This window comes from Rhineura floridana, chromosome 5, assembly GCF_030035675.1.
Source record: "Rhineura floridana isolate rRhiFlo1 chromosome 5, rRhiFlo1.hap2, whole genome shotgun sequence".
Classification (NCBI taxonomy): Eukaryota; Metazoa; Chordata; class Lepidosauria; order Squamata; family Rhineuridae; genus Rhineura; species Rhineura floridana.
This window is the reverse complement of record NC_084484.1, coordinates 44,088,206-44,102,460: the sequence shown is the minus strand read 5'-3', so window position 1 is coordinate 44,102,460 and position 14,255 is coordinate 44,088,206. Positions and strand designations below refer to the sequence as shown.

Below are 14,255 nucleotides of genomic sequence, written 5' to 3'. Positions count from 1 at the left end.
AAACTGGATCAAATCTACCCTTTTACAAATGTTCACCTATTGGAAATATTTTATAATTTCTCTGCCTACCCATATGTTTCCCTCTTTACACTACACAACTTATTAACTAAAATGAATGTGAGATTTTAATAATACCAGGTACATACACTGTAGTTGACTTTTTGAAAGGGACTTGAAAACGAATCTCTCTACCTGCTACCAATCATGCTTTGAAAAATATGAAACACAATGAATTCTAAATTTGATCTTTCTCTATACAGTGTGACAAAAACAAAAAGATCCATGGGCTTCACACATTTTGCCCAGGCCCCCTGCATTTTCCAGCTTCTTATGTGAAGTCCACAGGATTCTGAGAATACAACCTTCCATTTTAAAAAGAATCACCAAAAATGACAGAAGCAGACACTACCTTGAATGAGAGGCAGTAAAAAAGCTCCAGTGCAATTTTGCAAAGTGTTTGCTTCTAAGTTTTTTATGCTAATTTACTCCAGGCAATGCATCACGGAAAAAAAATTGATAAGGGGATAAAACCCGGTCAAGACATTTATACTTAGGTTTTAGTCCTTTAACTATTTTTACATAGCATATCAACAAAAGTTTTTCACACTGGGTTTGTCTGTTTTTGTTTTAATCTGAAAAGAGTATCCATATTCTGTAACCAAGTCAGTTTTCATTTATATGGCATGTGTTTTTAAAGCTTGTCCAGGAAGAAAGGCATTGCATTCAGTAATCCAGTAGATGGCAGCAGGTCTCTGTGAGAAATTTGTTAGTTTTTACCATCAATGGACAAAAGAACAAATGTTCTACTACTAGTTTAATCAACGGTGTTGATAATAAATGTTACAGTTAAAATTGCACTTATGATTATCCAATTTGCATAATATCAGCCAGCAGCAGTATCTCAGCTTATGGATTTTTAAATAGAACTTTCACAATTAAAACAATGTTCTGAACACTTTCCAGCTCATAGTGCAAATACAGTAAACTCACATAACTATATCAAACCAGCCTTGATAATCTATAGCAATAAAAGTTTAAACATATTATCTTCAAGGGATTATCTGCACGGATTCTTCTGCTAAGGAATCCCTGCAAGTTGCCGAGAATTCTGGGTGCATTTCAGGGTATATAATCAGAGCAAATTCTCAAAATTTACTTTTTGTAAATGTGTAGGCATACCCATATACATAACTGTCATGTGCATTTTTCTGTCCCAATCCAAAATACTGCCACATGAAAATACTCAGCTTTGCATGGGATACTGATGAAGCCTTGCAGTGCAAACATAGTGCACCCTAGAACTTGTATTTGTATGTACTACAAATACAAGAGAATGGAGGGCAAACCATCTTTAAGACATCATGTTCATTTCCCCCCCAGTTTTCTCAGTACAGAAATCCAGGGTTCTGAACAGTACAGCTCAAAAACTACCCAGTTATGGTGAACAAGGAGATTATATAAATGAGGTCAGCTTAGATTGCCCTTTGTTCCCCAACCAAACGGACTGAAGTCCCATTCACTATTTGGTTGCATGAAGATTAGAGAATCCAATGTGAGGGTAAATGGAAGTTAATCAAGACAGGTCAAGCATCCTAATCATTTGGAACACAATTCACCAGGAACTTGCCCACCATCAGATCTCCTGAAATTAATGGTAGCTGTGGTAACACAGATCCATGCTCTTGTGGTTTCCATTCATTTCAGTGAGGCTTTTACACCTTCCAAAATCAATTATGTATTGCTTTATTAATCTGATCAAGGATATGTATTGCATAAACAGACAAAGCGTGTGTGTGTGGGGGTGAGATAACACCCAGGGCTACAATGAACTAGAACCAATCCAGAAAGTAATTGGATACATAACTTCTTACAGAAAATATAATACACCATCTTCTGAGTCTAAAGCCAAACAACAATGCTGTAGATTAACAATGCATAGAAACAATATCTGGGAACACTGAGATGAGCAACCAGATGGCTGTAAGCATGTTGGGTCTGACTAAAAGAAATGGACCAAACTACCAAAAAACAGCCTTTCACACAATATTTAACGATGCCACATCATACACCAAAATTAGGTATCAGTATGTGCTTGCCTCATATATGACTGCTGTCATCCAGAGAAAAAATATAGTTACTGCTCAAGTCTACATGAAAATTTATTTTCATGCATGAACATTTTAAATTGCTCACTGGTTTGTTGGGAAACAAATCTTGCTCTCATCCCCTCCATGCACAAAACCAAACAACCAGTTGATGTTTTAGTGTAAAATTAGCCCAGTGACAATTTCACCCCCAAGATGGGACAATGTTGAAACATGTTGTACGCTAGGATTTCCAAAGTTGAGATCTAGGGTGTTTCCAGATGGGAGCTTAATAATGTAAACAGGAACAGATTGTCGGCAACATTTTTTAACTTATTGGATTTTCCCTGAAAGGGGTAAATCCAGATTGGGGGGGGGATATGGGCAGGCATCTGATAACAGCAATGTTACGTGACTGCTGCAAAAAACTTGCATGCATGAGAACCACTGATCCCACAATATACAACTGTTTGGAAGCACCCCTAGAAACCTATTTGGCAGGTGTGCAGGAGTGAGCACAAGTGGAACTATAAAGAAGGTTATAAGGGGCCCAAACTGCCAAGAATGTTCTCAAAATCCAGCTCTAGTAGCCTACCATTTTTGTTTCCAACCTTATCTTAACTATTTTTATCTTCAAACTCCCAACAGACAGCATTTTCTCAGTTGTGGTTTACATTTTCTTAAAAAGAAGTTATTTACTTCTTGACATAAATAACCCAAATGACTGCACCCAAGCATCTTTCTTTCAAACAAAACAGACAACAGCCTTGGTGCATGTCTGAAACCTCCAGAGAAGGGAGTTTGCCAGAAGAATTGCTATACCCAGTGACAGCCCAAATAACATTTTGGGTTTGTTTCTTTGCTCTTGATTGTGTGTTTTGCAATCAAGACGTACAAATGTCTGTCAAGTTTTTGAAAGGATATGATCCTTCAGTGAAATTACAGTGCAAATAAAAGCTTTCGCTCCTATTAAAGTACATCTGAGTCATGTGGAAAGGGGAAAAAGCTAGCCGAGTACATTTTGCTGTCAATCGAATAAACATTCTGTGCAGAGGGTCTATTTATCAAAAGATAAATTGTAGTTAAAAGCCCTTCGTTATACCTATGGGGGAAATATAATTACATCAAATTGCACAGTTTCAGTATCCATAACAAATGTCTGCCTCCTACCCATATTTTTGTAAATAATAATAAAAAATGACTTGCATCTTGGAAGGAAACAAATAGTTAGTTCTCTAGATTGACATTAGATATTCCACATTATCAAGCTATGTATTATGAAAGACACATTTAGCTTCTGTCTCAGTTCTGAGACTTTTTTTTTACATTGCCCAGGTTCAAAACAAAGGTTCTTGTTTTTCAAAAGAACAGTCAAACTTGAAGCACTGAACATAGCTGTAGTTTCCCAAACTAGTCAAAAATCAAGAGCAGGGAAATATGGGTGTAGGTGGTATTAGTGAGCAAACAGTCCCCGATTGTTGTGCAGTAAAAGCTTTCTTCTCTTCATCACCCATCACAGGCCCTACCAAGCATTCCACTTTTACTATTTTAATATTTCCCTATCTTCTGGATTCCTTTCTCTGCAGGACTCCTGCTTTACTTGGAATGAGATGTGAGAGTCAGTAAGCCAAACGCTTTCAAATGCAGGCCTTTGTTATTGATGAGCTGTTCCCTTTCCTTTTGTATTTGTTTATTGTTCTTTAGTCTGTTTGGGGGGATGGGATTGAGCTATTGTAATCAAAAAGCAAAAAAGAAGAAGTAAACTTCTCAGTAAAGTTCCTTTGGGAATATAGTTAAAACAAATGGCCCCTGTGAACATAGAATAGCAAAGCAGCATAAAGAAGGGGTCTCTTTTTAAAAGCTGTGATGGATTTCTACTGTCTTCTGACCCCCCCCAAAAAGCATTCCTTTGTAAAATAGTTTCTCAACTTTTAGACACAGTTTGACCAAGAGGTGCTTGTGAGCTGCACAACACATACCAAGGATGTTAACATGTGGACTGGTTTGATGAGAAAAGACTCTGGAAGGCCAAAACAATTGAACAATGCCTGGCTCAGAAACAAAGATCACTAAAAGTTTACGAATATCACCAAATTACCAGTATTCTACCTTTACTTTAACTGAAAGGTGACAAAGCTTTACAGAAGAGATGGAGGCTTTCAGACGCCATTTTTCTTTCTGAAGGTGAGTGGGTGTGTAAGGAACCAAAGTAATTGCAGAAGGAAAGACTAATAAGGTTTTCCACAAACTACCTCTGAACACTTAGTACCAGTCACACCTTCATTCTATATGATTGCAGAGACCAAATCTGCCAATCACCATCTACTTAAGAAAAAATCCTGAATGGAGTATAGGAAGCTGCCTGACACAGAGTCAGACCATTGGTCAGAACTATCTGAGTTGTCCAACACTGACTTAATATCTACACTGTCTTACTAGCAGCTCTCCAGGGTTTTAAACAAGAGTCTTTCCAAGCCTAACTTAGAATGGCAGAGATTGTACCAGAGATCTTTTGCGTGACAAAGCATCTGTTCTATATCACTGAGCTACAGCCCTTCCCCTGCACAAGACAATGCATGCAGGGTCTTGGGAAACATGGACAAGATCATAGTTTGAGTAGCTTCCTGGAGGGGTAGGTGTATTAGTCTGTTGCAGCAAAAACAATAGTCAAGTGGCACATTAAAGACTAAGGGCTGAATCCAATAAAGCCACTGCGCAAGTGGAATGGCTTTTGACCCCGTAACAGAACTTCCCCTCCCTCTCCCCCCTGCATTCTGTTCCAGAGCAGATTCTTCAGAGCAATTTGAAGGTGCAAGGTGTATGCAGGGGGAGGGGAAGTTCTGTTGCAGGAGTGAAAGTTGCACACTGTCTTTGTTAGATGCAACCCTAATATATTTTATTGTAACATAACCTTTTGTGGACACAAGCCTTCTTCATCAGATTAATGAAGTATTCTCCTCAAGCCTAAAGTAATCAAGCATCTTAAGTAGTTCTAATTTAGCTACTTCAGGGTTAAATTTCTTTTTGAAATTCCTTTATATGGCAACTGAGGATAACACTAAATGCACTAAATCCACAAAAGGTTATCCTACAATGAATGTGTTAGCCTCAGTAGTGTAATGGCAAATTCAGAAGTTCAGGGTCCCTTCATTATAGTCATAGCCATGCCCCCTTCTAAGATTATATGATAAAATTCTAGAATAATCTGGCCAGGCTTGAATGATGCTTTCTCTTTCTCTATTACTGTCACCATTTGACTTTCCTTTCTCACTGATGTTGCTTCAGTTACTGAATCCAATGTCTACAAGCTTATTTCCTGCTACTACCAAACTGCTTGATGATGTAGATGGGATGCTATCATCAAGATTCACTGTCTCCTCTTCTGCAATTACCGAATTCTCACTCTCCACAACTTGGATTTTTGAAGTAGGAACTAATAAAGGCTTGCTTGCAATTGACACTCATAGGGACTCTTCCCAGTGGCTAACTCGCTTCCCTTTCATGCTGATTGGCTTGCAGGATGCTGGAGACATAGGGACTCTGCTGTGACCTGGCTCCCCCCCAAAAGTCTCTAAGGTGTCACAAGATTCTTTGTGTTACAGCAATTTAATTGTAAGCATGAGTACTCTGATAATTTTCAAATAGGCAAATAGGATAAAAAAGAGTTTCTGAATGGCACGTTTTTAAAGTCTCTGTCTCAAGTTGTTTACAAGTGACTAATGATGTAAGGTGGAAAATTTTCCAGAGATCCAGTGCTTTCTTTCTTCCATAGATTTTTTCTGTTTCATAAGGACTTTAGTAACAATGAATGGATACCAATTGCAAACACAATCAGGCAAGCTTGGCAGTCACAAAGTATTTAGCTTTGTTTACTAAATACAAGTAAAATAAACATGCTATATTAGATCACTCTCTAGGGCAGGGGCAGCTATTATGGAGCCCTCCCTATGTTGTTGGACTCCAGCTCAGATCATCCCCAACCATTGGCAATGCTGGCTGGAGATGATAGGAGATGGAGTCCAGCAACACCTGGAGGGTACCATGTTGGCTACCCCTGCTCTGGGGAATCAGAAGTTTTCTGGCACAAACTGAAAAATTATCCTAATTTGCACAGGAATACCACATCACTGCAAGTGACGCCCATTCCTATTGGCTCAGAATATTCTCAGGCATTATGAATATATGGGTCCGCAGCCACCTGGGCACTGCAGTTAGTGCATTAACTGTGCAATCCTTAACATGACATTCCTAAGTTCAGTGGAACTTAGTCTTTAACAAGTGTGTTTAGGGCTAAAGCCTAAATTCTCATAAACCACCATCTCCTTACACTTCAAAGTTCTCACCTGTCTTCCATCTTCAGCAACTTATGGACTCTCCATGGATATCAGCACCATTTCCTGGGAGAAATTTCTATAATGATGGCAGTTTTAAAAAGGTACTGTTTGATCAACAAATTAGAGTTTAATCATGGAGATTTCAGTTCACGTAAGACATTATCTGTGCAAGAATGTTCTTGATGAGCAGTGTGTGGAGAAAAGAGTAGTAGTATAGATGTGCTGCAAAAATTCCTGGTTCAAGTGGGGGAAACAAAACCCTTACATAATAACAAAAAATGACAGTACAAAGGGGGTACTTAAAAACTGGGTGTTTCATGGATGAGGGATAGAAAGGAAAACATCACCACTTTTGTCGTACATGTCCCAGCAACACAAACTTAATTAAAATAGCAATTAATTTTGTTCACACTTCCCACCTTTAAATCCACCATGTGATACATAACACTCTAGTGGGAAAAACTCCCCAATAAGGATTAAGGCCTCACAAAACAGATTCCTTCCACTTTAGGTTAAGGTTGAGCAGTCAGAGTCAAAAGCATACAGAAATAAAGCTTGTAGCTGTCCTCCTTGTGTGGAGTAACAACACAGCCAGACAAGGTAAAGTGAACAGATAGCAGTTAGAAAGCTGTTTGAATAGCAGAGCCCTGTACATCTGCAGTCACTGGAGCAGCCTGTTAGCATAATGCTTTGACAACTCCATCACTGCAGTCTCAAGGTAGCTGTCAATCAGGATGCATCATTTAATACAACAGCACTCGGAGGATTTTCCTGCTATAAGCCACATGACAGCATATCTACAGCTCTATTTACGCCGGGCGCCTACTTCTGTTTACAAGGCTCTTGTAATTAGAAAGCATGCAACAGGCAGCAATATTATTCGGATCTCCATTTTGCCAGCCTGCCATGCAAAGTGTGATCTTGCTTCACAGAGTCATGCTAAATGACAAAAGCTCTATTTTTCTTCAGCCTCTGTGCTCAGACAGCACTTCATTTGCAGCTATCTATAATTAGATTAATGGTGTAGTACAGCACAAAGCAGGCCCACTTCACATCAGATAGCATATGAATTAGGACAAACACTTATTTCAATTCCAGGCAGAGAAAGCAGTGACTGGGGTATTTAGCATACCCTTTATGGTGGAATGAGATGTTAATTGTGTACCATTTACCTCTAAACTGCTTGCTTGTTGTATAAATCACTGGGCTAATTGATGCAGAGATAGAAACGTAGCCACAGGCAAGAAAGCAAGGGAATGAGAGCTGAAGATGGTGGATAAAGGATTATCCAGCAAACCATATGGAGATGAGGTTCCTTTGAAACCTGCTCATGAGCTGAAGACTTCTTGAAAAACTACAAAAAAAAGTGCCACACTGATGTGTTAAGAAAGAGTTTACCTCATGGCTTAGAAGCAATATCTTTAAAGGGAGGGGGGTAGGCTTCGACAGAAGACTAAATTAAGACATGTGTTCAATGAATTCTGGCAGAGTGGACGTGTTAGCCTGTTGTAGCAAAACCAACAAAGAGTCCTGTGGCACATTAAAGACTAATGGTTTTATTGTGCCATAAGCTTTCATGGACTAGAGCCCACTTTATCAGATGCATGAAGTAGGCTGTAGCCCACAAAGGCTTTTGCCACAATATGACTTTCTTTAAGGTACCACAGTATTCTCAGTTTTGCTCAATGAATACACTGCATGCAAGAGATTATGCCAAAACCTGGCAGAGTAAAGCAGGCAAAACTGAGTTTGAAGATTAGGGTTAGGGTTTGGGTTAACTTGGGTTAGGGGAGAAAAAAATTGAACATAACAGCTAAACTTTAACTGCTAAAATAGCACACGCACAGTCAATATTTTGTTTTAATATGTTTTAAAGATGTTTTGTTTTAATATGTTTTTAAATATATTTTGTTTTAATATGTTTTAAAGTGATTTTATTGTTTTTGTTTGCTGCCCTGGGCTCCTTTTGGGAGGAAGGGTGGGAGAGAAAACAAACAAGCAAGCAAGCAAGCAAGCAAGCAAGCAAACAAACAAAATGCAAATGTTTTTCAAACCAAAATATGAATTCCTGTGTTTAATAGAATTAAGCATGTCCAACATTAACAAAACTCCCAACATGGGCAGAATCAGACCAAACTGTTGTAATACCAATAGCTCAAACCAAAATATTCTAGGAACTTTGTAATCACCAGGTCAGGATAATTTAGTGGAAAAGTGAATTAAAAGGAAGCACTCACACTAGGACTTAGTATACCACATCGCAGAAAGGCCTGCCACCTACAGATTGTCAATTCTATCCTATAGTACTGGTTGTCTTCAGCCTTCTAGCAATATGTGCTGTCTCACTTGCAGTGAAAGTTTCACACATGATGTATTTCTTTCATGGAAGGAGACTCTGTGTAGAAGATTGTAGGGCTACCATAATGTCTGGTGTGTGGCGCGTTTCCTCATACACATTGCCTGCCTAATCCAGGTATATGTAGAATATACACACATACATTTCTGCAATGCACTCTGTGTGGGGATGCCCTTGGCCTGGTTTGGAAGCTCCAGCTCATGCAAAATGCAGTGGCCAGATTGCTGATGGGAGCACATGGCCGACAACATGTGGCACCAGTCTTAAAACATCTTCACTGGCTGCCCATCCACTACCGAGACAGTTTCAAGGTCTTTATATTAACTTACAAAGCCTTGAAAAACTTAGGTCCAGTTTATCTTAGGGACCGCCTGAACCCTTATATACTTATAAAGATGTTTTGTTCTAATATATTTTAAAGTCTGTTTTTATGATGTTTTAAAGTGTTTTTAGTGCTTTTGTTTGCTGCCCTGGGCTCCTACTGGGAGGAAAGGCAGGATATAAACAAATAATAAATAAATAAAATACCAGCTCAATCACTGAGTTCATCTGCAGGAGTGGCCTTGGTCATCTCCCAGGTTGGTGAGGCTCATTTAACATCAACACGAAATTGAGCCTTCAGTGTTATCGGCCAGGTTTTCTGGAATGCTCTGCCAATACAGATTCAGCAGGCACCTTCTGTTTTAACTTTTAAACGCCTGCTGAAAACCTTTCTGTTCTACCAGGTTTATGAAAGGCAATTAAAAAGCTGTCCTTTTGCAATAGCTGACCTTTGTTTTTTTTATTGTATTTTTAATGTTTTTATTGTATGGTTGTTTTTTAATTTGTTGTAAACCGCTTTGATGTTTTTAATGAAATAGAGGTATACAAATATATTTATAAACATAAATAGAATACTTACACCCCATTTAACAACATCAGCCAAACACACTTTTCCTACTTTAACACTGTGTAATGAGAAAAAATTATATGTAACACTAACCAAAAGTGAGTTTAATCATGTGATTGCATTTAGACATTTAAAATAAAATTCTTTATCCTTTTTTCCAACTTCAAATCCATATTTTGGTCTAAACCAGAGATAGATTCACTTCACTCTTACTTCCCTGTTTAAGAATACTATGGTAGCTTAAAGAAAAACTTTCCTGTTTAAAGCATACTGGGAGGAATGGGGGGATATAAATCTAATTATTAATCATCATAATATAATAGGGGGGACCCTCAAATGATAAAGTAACAGAAACTGTTCATGTAAACTGAGTATAATGTCATCATACTTACAAATGTAAGCCATTAGTTCTTAATTGGTGGTTGGCACCAGGGCCGGTTCTAAAGGGAGGCCAGGTTGGGCACTGGCCCGACGGCCCCTGGAGCTACAGGGGGGCCCCTCAGCTGCCCCTCTGCTCCCCTTCCATGATCCGCAGGCCCCCCACACCCCCACCTACCTTTCTGCTCTCTTTTACCATTGCCCTTAACAAAGATGGCGGCCGTGGTTTCCCTAATGTACTAAAGCCCCTGCCGCCATCTTAGTTGATGGCAGAGATGCGCGCGCGTAGCATGCACGCTTGCCATCAACAAAGATGGCAGCGGAGGCATCATGCTGTTAGGGAAACCGTGGCTGCCATCTTTGTTAAGGGCAATGGTAAAAGACAGCAGAAAGGTAGGGGCGTGCATGCGCAATACACGCATGTGTGCGCACACACCAGGGGCCAGGGCAAGCTGATGCCCAAGGGCCCCGGCATTCCTGAAGCCGGCCCTGGTTGGCACAACACAGCCAGCTAGGTACACAACCTAGGTACACTGGCTGCCCATTTGCTACTGCTATCTTTTTGGTGCCTTTTGAAGACTTTCCTCTTTCAACAAGCCTTTTAGGTTGAGACCTATCCCAGTCTGCGTCTGTGTTAGAATTGCTTAATATTTTTTTTAATAATGTTTTTAACCCTTTTTTAAAGTTGTTTTTTTAAAAAATGTTTTTAAAGCTGTTTTGTTTTAATGTATTTTTAGATCTGTTTTTATGATGTTTTAAAGTGTTTTTAGCGCTTTGTTTGCCGCCCTGGGCTCCTGCTGGGAGGAAGGGTGGGATACAAATTAAATAATAAATAAATAAATAAAATAAAGTGGCCCACACTAGCACTATTAGAACTAGAAAGGGCAGCAGGGAAGAGGGGTGAAAAACAACCACACTATACTTGTAAAGTGATTTAAAACCATTTTAACTATCAGGCTGTCTCCCAAGAAACTGTCATTTTCAAAGGGTCTAGGAATGTCATAGATTCCTACCCTTTTCACTCAATTCCAATTCCAAGGATCTTTGGTTGAAACTGAAAATAGTTTAAAAGGTCTGAAGTTGATTGAACATGTAGTGTAGATATGGCTGGAGAAAGAGAATGAGAGGAACATTCTAGATGATGTCTGAACAACTAGTAGCCTAGCAAGAGAAATGTAGTCTACTAGTCATGCATCTAGGTTTAACAGTAACCTGCTGCTTCTGCTTCCCAGGATTTTCTGGTGGGATTATCAAGCATCTGGCATTCAGTTTAGTGGGTCAACAGCTGTGCAGGTGTGCTGCAGAGAAACACAGCAACACAGGAATATAACATATTCAACAAATTAAGTGGGTCCCATTTTGTCAATTAAGGAGAAAGCATGGGTCCCAGGCCCAAAACAATTGCAGGCCACTGTTTTAAATGATGTGCTTAGAGTTACACAGTTATATTCCTGGCCCCAAGTAAAAGGAAGCACACGGAGCAAACAAGAGCATTGCTGTACAATACTTCAAAAGAGCAAATTCAATACTGTGGTCACAAGAATAGACTACTTCATCTGTCAGGCCTATTTTCTAACCCAAATAGCCTCCAGCATCCGATTTCAGTTTGCTTTAGAAGGGGAAAGTGAGTGTGTTTTTTTAGGCAGTAACACCCTTCCTTGAAAAGGTTCATTATATGGATTATGACATCATGCCCACACTGTTTTCCTCCCTTATGAACACAGAAACAGTGAAAAAAACCTGATGAAAATATTGGAAAGTTCCTAAACAATGCCTTTGCACCACATAAAAAGAGCTCTGCTGGATCAGATCAAGTATTCATTTAGCACAGTACCTTGTTTCCAATAGTGACCAGCCAAAAACTTCAGGAAAGCCTCAAGTAGGGCATGAGGGCAACATCTCTCTCCTGTTTGCCTCAAAGGGCCATCATCACATCTTGCGGCAGCGAATTCCACATATAAATGAGGCGTTCTGTAAAGGCATTCTGCTCGTGTGCATGTGTGTGCATTCTGACATTTGTCCTGGATCTACCGCCTATTAATTTGCTTGGAATCCTGTACTGAGAGAACTTTCTTGCTATCCACTTTCTCCATACCATTCATTGTTTTATATACCTGTATCATGTTTACTCTTCTCTTTTGATTAAACTAGTAAAAACACTCAACCAAATTATTTGATTCAATTATAGATGGCCTTTCATCCAGTTAGCATCACAGGGTGGCCCACAATACAACAATAAAAAATCCTGGTACAAAAAAAACCCCTTAACCACTAAACAGCAGATTAAAATCAGGAGTTTACAACTCCTATGATTTTAGCTTATGATTTTAAAAAATACAGGTGGCTCAACTAAAACATCAATATCGCCCAAAGGCATGGGTGAAGAGGCATGTCTTGAGTTAGCAATGAAAATCAATAATGAGGCTGACTGATCAAACTCCAAAGGGAGGGAGTTCCACAAATGCCACACAGAGAAGGCCCTAACCTGTCGGGAGGATGAGCTGGGCTCCTGGGGGGTTGTCAGAAGAGGATTCAAATGGCTGGCAGAGGGAGGAGGGAGGAACTTACCCTCTGTGGAGCGAAGCCAACAGAGGACATGCCAGAGATAGGGTCGCCTAGCAACGGGGAGCCTGAGAGCCTTGAAGTTTTAGAATCCCCCCCAGACATTCCCAGGCCCTCCCTTCTCCGCAGCTCAGAGCAAGAGGGAGGGCTGATCACAGCAGAAAGGCGGAGAGATGGTTTACCCTCAGCCCCTCCTTTATCACCCATAGGGGAATCGGACACTTCAGAAGAGGAGGAGGTGATGCCTCCCCCCTCACCACGCACACGCAGACAGTTGAAAAGACAGGAGAGAAGGGGGGAAGGCGGGCAGTACCTGAGGGGGAGTTAAGGAGGAGCGAAAGGTTGCGCGCCCGTTTAGCCCCTTCTTAAAGAACAGGCGGGAAGCAGCCCCTTGCTCTGTCAACTTTCTCCCAATGTCGCAGGACCTGTATCCCTGTATTGCTTCATGAGAAAGCGCAGTCTTTGTTGGACATTACTCTAATAAAACACGAATTAACTACAACCTCTGGTCTGGTTCCTGAGTCGCATCCTGGGCCTGACATAACCTGAGGCATAGCATGAGGGGACATTCCTATTGGCAGAACCATGAGAAGGGCCTTCCCTACCAATCACAAGGCCTGGGCCTTTCCTCATGGAAAACATGCTCCAACTCCTTGATCATATTTCTTGTCTTCTCTGCAGCTTTTCCAGTTCGATTTTGAATTAGGATGACCACAATCATACAGAGCATTCCAAATATGACCGCATCACAAATTTATACAAGGACATTGATACTGTCAGTCTGATTTTCTTGCACATTAAGTTGGCTTTTGGATTGAGCTACCCCACCTCAACCTCAAGATCTCTTTCCTGGACAGTCACAGCTAGTTCAAGATGCCATCAGTTCTTGGAGTTTTCATGTATTTATTTTTTGTCTCAATGTGCATCACTTAACACACAGAATCTAATTTACCAATTTAACTATGCATCCAGTTTAGGGAGATCCTTTGGAGAGCTTTGCTGTATGCTTAAGTTTTTACCAACCTGAAACATTTGGGGTAATCTGCAAATGTGGCCATCTAACTACTCTAAATTCAGTAGTCCTGGCCCTAATACAGATACTTTTGGGGAAAGGCTGTTACTCAGGATAGGGCACACACTTTGCATGCATACACAAGGCCCCAGGTTTGATTCCTGGTATCTTCCAGGTAGGACTGGAAAAAACACCTGCCTGAAACCCTGGAGAGCCACTGCCACCAGTATATAAAATTGTGAGCTACGCAGACAAATGCTCTGACTTGTTATAGGGCAGGTTGCTATTCTTTCTCTATTGTGAAAACTGTATGTGATCTGATTCCTGCTCTATTACTAGTTACCAAGCCATAACAGGACGTGACTTTTTTATCCTAGTAAGTTATATCATCAGCCTTTGGTGAATGATTTTGTTGAAAGCTTTTTTGGAAACTGTAGTGTATGTCTACCAGATCACCCCGTCTGCCTTATTATTTACACACTCAAAGAGTTTTAAAAGGTCTAAAAGCAATGAAGGAAAGGGGTGTGAAGTTTATTAACAAAAGAGCACTAAAGTGTATTACTGTACATGCTGTACACGCAGTTTCTTGATACATAGCAATTATTGTTATTACAAGATGATAGTTTAATGCTCAACTAAT

At 40.0% G+C, this 14,255-nt stretch overlaps 1 protein-coding gene across 3 annotated transcripts in view; it reads right to left on the bottom strand.

Moving 5' to 3' along the window:
• Positions 1-14,255, bottom strand: part of PCCA (propionyl-CoA carboxylase subunit alpha) — a 437,395-nt gene that overhangs the window by 23,531 nt on the left and 399,609 nt on the right. The window lies entirely within an intron of this gene.